Source organism: Theobroma cacao, chromosome 2 (assembly GCF_000208745.1).
Source record: "Theobroma cacao cultivar B97-61/B2 chromosome 2, Criollo_cocoa_genome_V2, whole genome shotgun sequence".
Classification (NCBI taxonomy): domain Eukaryota; kingdom Viridiplantae; phylum Streptophyta; class Magnoliopsida; order Malvales; family Malvaceae; genus Theobroma; species Theobroma cacao.
In genome coordinates this window covers 23,313,277-23,320,496 of record NC_030851.1, presented here as the reverse complement: position 1 = coordinate 23,320,496, position 7,220 = coordinate 23,313,277, and the positions used below count along the sequence as shown (strand labels likewise).

The following is a 7,220-nucleotide window of genomic DNA, read 5'->3' as shown; positions in this document are numbered from 1 at the left end:
TCTCCAAATAACCCTTAAATACATAATTATCAAATTGTATACCACTAAACATCAAGATCTTGACTTTATTCATCAATAATCAATCACATTTATTAAGTGAATAATTTACTTAGTTATTACACCTTGCCTTTGCAATCATAAGATCAAAGTTTTCCTAAACTTAGGATGCAGAAGTTCTCTCTCTTAGAGTATATCCAACCATCAAAATTTTCTAAATTCCTTGCTTTGGGGAGATCACCTTTAAGACTGATCATTCGTATTATAGGCCACACTTTAAACCGAATAAACTTTTAAATTGATCTTTAAAGTAATTCATATATCAATCTCAATTATAGAACTTCATATGGCACTTAGACTAGATTCGACATTTCCAAGTCATTTAACCTCAAGCTGCCAATTTCACATCTAGTCCTTTAGTCCCTTGGCTCCTCCTTACTATGCATAGCAAAATTCAAGCTCATCCTTAAAGCAAATTTGTTGACTAACTTCTTACTTCATGACCACACGTCAATTATAGTAATCATTAGTACTCACTCTCGAGTTAGTTCACGTGTTTATATCCGTGAACTATAATAGATCCAATCAATTTTTAAAATCTCACAATCACTTAATTGAAATCAACACCACTTTTATATGGGCATAACATGCTCAATTAACATAGTGTTCTTATCTTCATGCAGATATGTATGAATTTACTCTTACCTCAATGCTTAATTTGTACACTCCACCAAATGAATCAATTATCACGGCCTATTTGTCCAACTCCAAATTTCTCCATCCATAATCGTAGGGATATATCATTTCATTAGGAGCATTCATTTTAAGATCTCTCCAACACTAGCTCGTGTCACGGGTGGCATCTTAAACCCGAACAACGGCCCTACTTATGACCTTTGCATGACATTAATAAAGAAGTGAATTACTGGGAACATGAGTTCCTATAGCTCCCATAAGATCTATAAGAAAAACCAAAACAAGTCTAAACAACTCCAAATTCTATATGTAGATGCATGTATTCTATTCTACCTAACCTGACTTAACTTAACTTAACTTGAGCCACGCAGTGTTAGTGTGGATTTCTTAAAACAACTTTAAAATCAAAAACTTTAAAATCCAAAGCTTTAAAATTAAAATCTCTGATCTTTAAACCATGCTCTGATACCACTTTAATTGTCACGACCCGAAACTCCCCATCGGGCCCGTGACAACCGCCGCGACGTCCCAATAGGCACTCATTACCTTGAATGCCGATTGAAACCCCGCAAGGCTTAGCATCAGCTTTCGCATCTCCCCGGTGAGCGACAGTTATTAAATCTCGCATTTTAAGAAATCATAAGTCTTTTCCAAATTAAAATAATAAAATATTATTTTTTGGCTCACAGGGGCATTTTCGTCATTTTTTTTTCGAAACACCAAAACCCGCCAAAAACATGGTGTAAAAGCTAAATATGTTCATACATACTTTAAATCAAATAACTAAAGTATAAAATTACTTTTACAATGACACGTGGGCCCCAACTAACCAATAAGATGCGAGTTTGTGAACCTATAATTTTGACAATGCAAGGCTAACTGAAGTTCTTGATGCAATCGGCTATCTACCGGCTATCCCGAACTTGAAATGTGGGGAATTAAGGGTGGTGAGATTATAAAATCTCAATGAGTAAACAGACACCATCTAAACTATCTAAAGGCGAGTAAATGGAGACAATTAAAAAATAATTAACTTCAGCAAATTTTTCACATCACAAATATTCATTTCAACCAAATAATCAATATGGCTCGTGAATTACTCAAAACTTGGCTCATGCCAAATCCTGTACTCGGTGACACCTGGACCAGGGGTATCCAACCGTGTCCGTCAAGGCTGTTAAAAATTCATATTTCGCATAAATCATATTTTTATTTTAAAACATAGCCGTTCCTTGGCGTTGGCTAAGTCTCACTCTCACGTAGTGGTCCATGTGAAGTGCACTTAAAAAGCCCACCTCATGAGATACCCTACGCGCCTCTACGACCGAAGTGAGAATATAAGAAGTTTACCGTGCCCCTCTAATAGGCTGGCCCACGGAACCCCCCACCACTGTGGTAGCTAATCTTTTATCTACCACCTGATTTATAAAATCTTTTTCTGCATGACATGACAATTTATCGCAACCTAGCCTCTCAAGGCTAAATACATAGTACAAATAATTCTAACACCAAAATCAGTTTAGCCATTCATGCTCATTTATTGTCATAAGCCATTCAATTTAAAACCATAAATTTACAACACAAGCAAGCAGTCTTCAATTACTCTATTTTCAAAACCAGTATTCGATTCTTCAATAAATTTATAAAATCATTTTATAAAATCACAATTTCTCTTAAAACATAGCAATTTACCATTTAAACCCATTTTTCATAAAATCACACAATTGTATAAAACTACTCTAGATAATTAAGACGATAATAAGTTTACTCACAATTTTCGAAAACTAAATTCGGGTACTCCAACTATTACTCCTCGAGTTCTTTGCCCTTATTAGAGGATTCGCCACCTTGACAAATTCTACAACTAAGAGGTTTACTACTTTGGTTCTAAACCAAAATAAACTAATTTATACTACTAATGCATGATATGAAGTGCAAAATGTCTAAATTTTGCCCAAACGAGATGTTAGCCTATTTCGGCCTTTTACCCGATAAATCGATATACGTGTCCATTTAAACTCCAAATTGATTTTTTTCAATTTCTATACCTCAACTGCACCCAAATTGACTTAATGTTCCTTAGTGTGGTGCAAATTATCAGTCCCGATAGCAAATTACGAAAATACCCCTAGTGGATAAAAATTCATATTTTTGCTTCAAAAATTCCCATTATTTTTCTAGGCTCATAATTCATCATTATTCATCATAATTCCTCAAATAAACATCAAGATCAGCAGCCAATATTCCCCTAGAAAATTCGGCATAATGGGTTTCAATGGGAGAAAATTATTTCTCTAGCTTATTTTTGCTATATTTCAATATAACCTAACTAAAATCACTTAATTCAATTAAAATCAACCAAAACTCAAGCTCAAAACTCATCCATGGAGGTTTGGCCAGCATGGGTGTCCATACCCACTTTCTAATTTTGCATGGAAATGAGAAAAAAATGCATGGGTAGTGAAAATCACAAGGAAAATCAATGAAATTTACCTTTTTAATGCTTGATTTCTTGATTGCTCTTGATTTTCCCCAAATTTTTTCAGCTAGGGTTCTTATTTTTTTTCCCCCTTTTTCTCTCCTGGTTTGGACAGCTGAAGAAGATGAGAATTCTGGAATTTTGACATTTTTTAAGGCTAAAATAATATAATATTATTTTATTCATTTTTTTGTTTTATTAATTCTTTAAATTCTAGCCATCCATTTATTTCCAAATTTTCACCATACAGTTGTCCCACATATCCATAGCTTAGATAAAATTCTCAGACTTATCCAAAGTCTTGGTGGAGTAATTTTTAAAATTTACACTTTTACCCCCGTAAAAGTCAAAAATTACATTTTTACCCCAAAAACTGAAAAATTGCCCATAGACATATTTTTCATCCCCTATACTCATACCATTCTCCAATTTGTCAAATTTGATCTAAATTCTCTCAAAATCTCAAATTTTGTCCGTGGGTGGAAAAATTACAATTTTGCCCCTACACTCCAAAAATCACCGGAATTAAACTTTTTCACTGCTAAACCCTCAAATTATACTCCGATACTCAAATCATACTCCAATAAGTTAAATGGAGCTAAAAAAATTTTTCTTAAAATTCTCATTTTGTCTCTAGGTGGCAAATGACCATTTTGCCCCTAGATAATGAAAATTTCAGTTTGACTCCAAATTGATCCTCTAACTCCGAATTACTATTTTGAGTCGTCCCTAAACTGTGAAACTCTTAATTTCACCTCAAAATTCCTATTTGAACTAGTTCGAGGCTTAATCGACTTAATGGTACCATTAGGGGCAATATCGTCTTTTAACGATTCCTCGAACTTCCTAAACATGCAAACATTCTATTGAGCATGTAAATGACGTCGTAATTATTTTATAGAACAAGGTTTGACAAAGGCAAACAATAATTTTTACATTTTCAACATAAATACCAATTCAACCATTCATGCCAATATTACCATAAGCCAATCAATTAGAACCATAAATTCACAATATATCAAATGGTCTCCAATTACTCTATCTTCAAAGCCATCATTCAATTTCAAGACAATTTATATAATCATTTCATTTAAACACATTTTGTTTATAAAACCTAAAAATTAACCATTTAAACTCATTTTCTATAACATTCACAAAATCGAATAAAACAACCACTTTAGATAATTAAAATGATGATAAGGTTACTCACTATTTCGAGAGTCGAATTTTTAGAGTACTCTGACTATCAATCCTCGGGTACAATTTCTTTGCCTTTATCGGAGGATTCACCACCTAGACATAATGCACAATCAAGCAAATTTACCACATTGGTGCTAAACCGTTATAAAACTATATGGATGCATGAAATGGAATGCAAATTGTTCGAATTATCGCCTAAACACGATGTTCTACACAAATTAAATTGTGCACCTAAATAAAACGGTATTGGCCTAATTCGATCTATCACTCAATTGATTGGCCAATATGCCCAATTCAACTCCAATTAACTCCAGTTTTCTTCCAATTCTCCAAACCATCAAACACAAGTCAAATAGCTTAAAATTTAACAAAATCATCTTCACATTTTCTCTTGGAAAATTCGGCCATGGTGGGTGCATCAACACTATAATTTTTCCTACTTGATTTTTTCATCGTAATTCATCATTTCCTAATCAATTCACTTGAAATAAAATCAAATCCACCATCCACACTCTACATGGAAAATTCGGCCAATGATGGGTGATGGGAGAAATGAATTTTTCTTGTTTGTTTTTCATGCTACACATCACTAACTATCTAAAAACACTAAAATACATTGAAATCTAACCAAATCAAGCATCAAAACTCCTCCCCCCATGACCGGCCAGCAAGGGATTCATCATGCAAACTTGGTTCTCAACCATGAAAAATGCAAAATAATGCATAGGAAAGGTAGATCACAAGCTAGAATTGAAAAATCTTACCTTTTTTCACTTGTTTCCTTGAATTTTCACACTTTTCCCTTGAATTTTTCCACCTAGGGTTTTTGTTCTTCTTTTCTTCCTTTGTTCTTCCTTTGTTCTTGTTTTGGCTGGCCATATGAAGAGAAATAGGCTGATTTTATGCTAATTTATAAGAAAAATATTAAATGGATGAGAATTTGACACATGTCACCATTCCATTGGTCCATATGTCATTCTTACTCATTAAGCAATCTCTCTCCACCATATAAATTTCCTCAATTATCCATGATAATATTGGGTAAAATCCATGTGCTGGACAAGTGTTGGGTGTGTAAAATTACCATTTTGCCCTTGGGGTGGCAAAATAACTATTTTGCCCTTATGTTCGAAAAAATGCCGAAATTAAAATTTTTCACTTCTCAAACTCAAATTATACTCCAAATGATCAATCTTAGTCAAAAATTTCATCCAACACTCACATCTTAACCTCGGGTGGCAAAATGACCATTTTGCCCCTAGGTCATGAAAATTCCAATTTGACTCCAAATCGGTCCTCGAACTCCGAATCACCATTTTAAGTCATTTTGGGTTTTTAAAATTCTCAATTTCATCTTAAAATCTCTATTTGGACTAGTTCGAGGCTTAATTCAACTTAGTTGCACTACTAGGTACACTACCGACTTTTGACGATTTTTCGGGGTTTTCTAAGTATGCAAGCATATTGTCAATCACATGAATGACATGGCAAGTATTTTATAAGGTAGGGCTTGATAGATATATTTTAGAAAGTTTACCTAAATAAAGAGGTTTCCAAAATTAAAAGAGTTTTAATTATGGAAAGAATTAAAATGAAAAGTTTTATTTCAATGGATTTCTATTTTAAGCAAAAGGAGTAAAAGGTTTACTTTAAGTGTTTCAAAAATGGGAATTTCTTAAACACTAAATTGAAATAAAAAAATACCAAATAATTTGAGTCAAGCGCTTTAAGTAAGTTAATTGATGCTTTTCTAAAATAATACATAAGTTCACCAAGTGATATTGAGCTTGCATTTATTTCTATGCTTTTGATTGTGATTATAAAGCATGAGGATGATTATGGACTTAGATCTTAGAATATTAGGTCATGGATGATTAAATTTATTTCTCATGGTATTTATTTTGACATAAGGTCTATGCACCCTACCTTACTCTCATTTTCTCTGGGTTGTAAAATTCTTTTCTCATCTAACTCCCCTCGAATGTAACTCGAGGTTTCTTGATTATAAAATGCAATTAGTTACATCAATGTGTAAAAATAAGGTTAGATAAGAAAATTTTTGTAACTTGAAGATGGAGATTCAAAGGTGTCATGAAGATTCAAGGAGATTACAAGCAAAGCTTGAAGACGATGTTTGTAATATCCTCTAGGAATTTGACCAACTAATTTCCTAAATGGCTCAAGGAAATTAGAATTAGTAAAGTTCATAATCATCTTAGTAATTGGCATGTGATATATTTATTTTCAGTATATATATGTATGATATATGTGAAATGAGATAATGCTATGCATGTTAACAACATCAAATCAATGACACCTTAATTAATGAATTAATATATTGAGTTAAAAAGTTGCCTTCCACCATATAACAAGATAACCAGACTGCTCTTCTAATTGAAGTTTTGCTGAGGTACTCAAAGCCAAATTTTTACACGAGTACGTTTGAGTTATTGGTGGGTCTTACTCGACTAGTACCATGTTGTTTAGATGTGTCACACATGACTACATAATATTAAAGGCATAGTTAAACATAATGTATATGATGCATTTAGATAAGGAGTTGTGTAAGATACAATTAGTAAGCTAAGTTATCGACCTAATTAGTTTCATTATGGCTTATTGAGTCACTTAAGGTCATGGTGGGATGATAAGGGTCCTAGCTCAATAAGAAGTTTAAAGGTTAAATTTCTCAAAATATTAGAGAAGGGCTATTATTTTGATAAAATATTGAGAATAATCATATAAGATTCTAAAACCTTGTCTTTATGATTATATAATTTGTGCTATTGACTAATGATCATATATGTTGGCTTATAGGATATAAATCAATCATGTCAAATAGTTTGCC

The 7,220-nt window shown here is 32.9% G+C and overlaps 1 long non-coding RNA gene across 1 annotated transcript in view; it reads right to left on the bottom strand.

Annotated features, from left to right (window-relative positions):
• Positions 1–5,174, bottom strand: part of LOC108660873 — an 11,411-nt gene extending 6,237 nt beyond the window's left edge. The window contains exons 1-2 of the long non-coding RNA XR_001926570.1: positions 5,137–5,174; positions 4,383–4,465 (exon numbers count right to left, since the gene is read on the bottom strand). This is a non-coding gene — a long non-coding RNA (uncharacterized LOC108660873). The remainder of the gene's footprint in view (positions 1–4,382; positions 4,466–5,136) is intronic.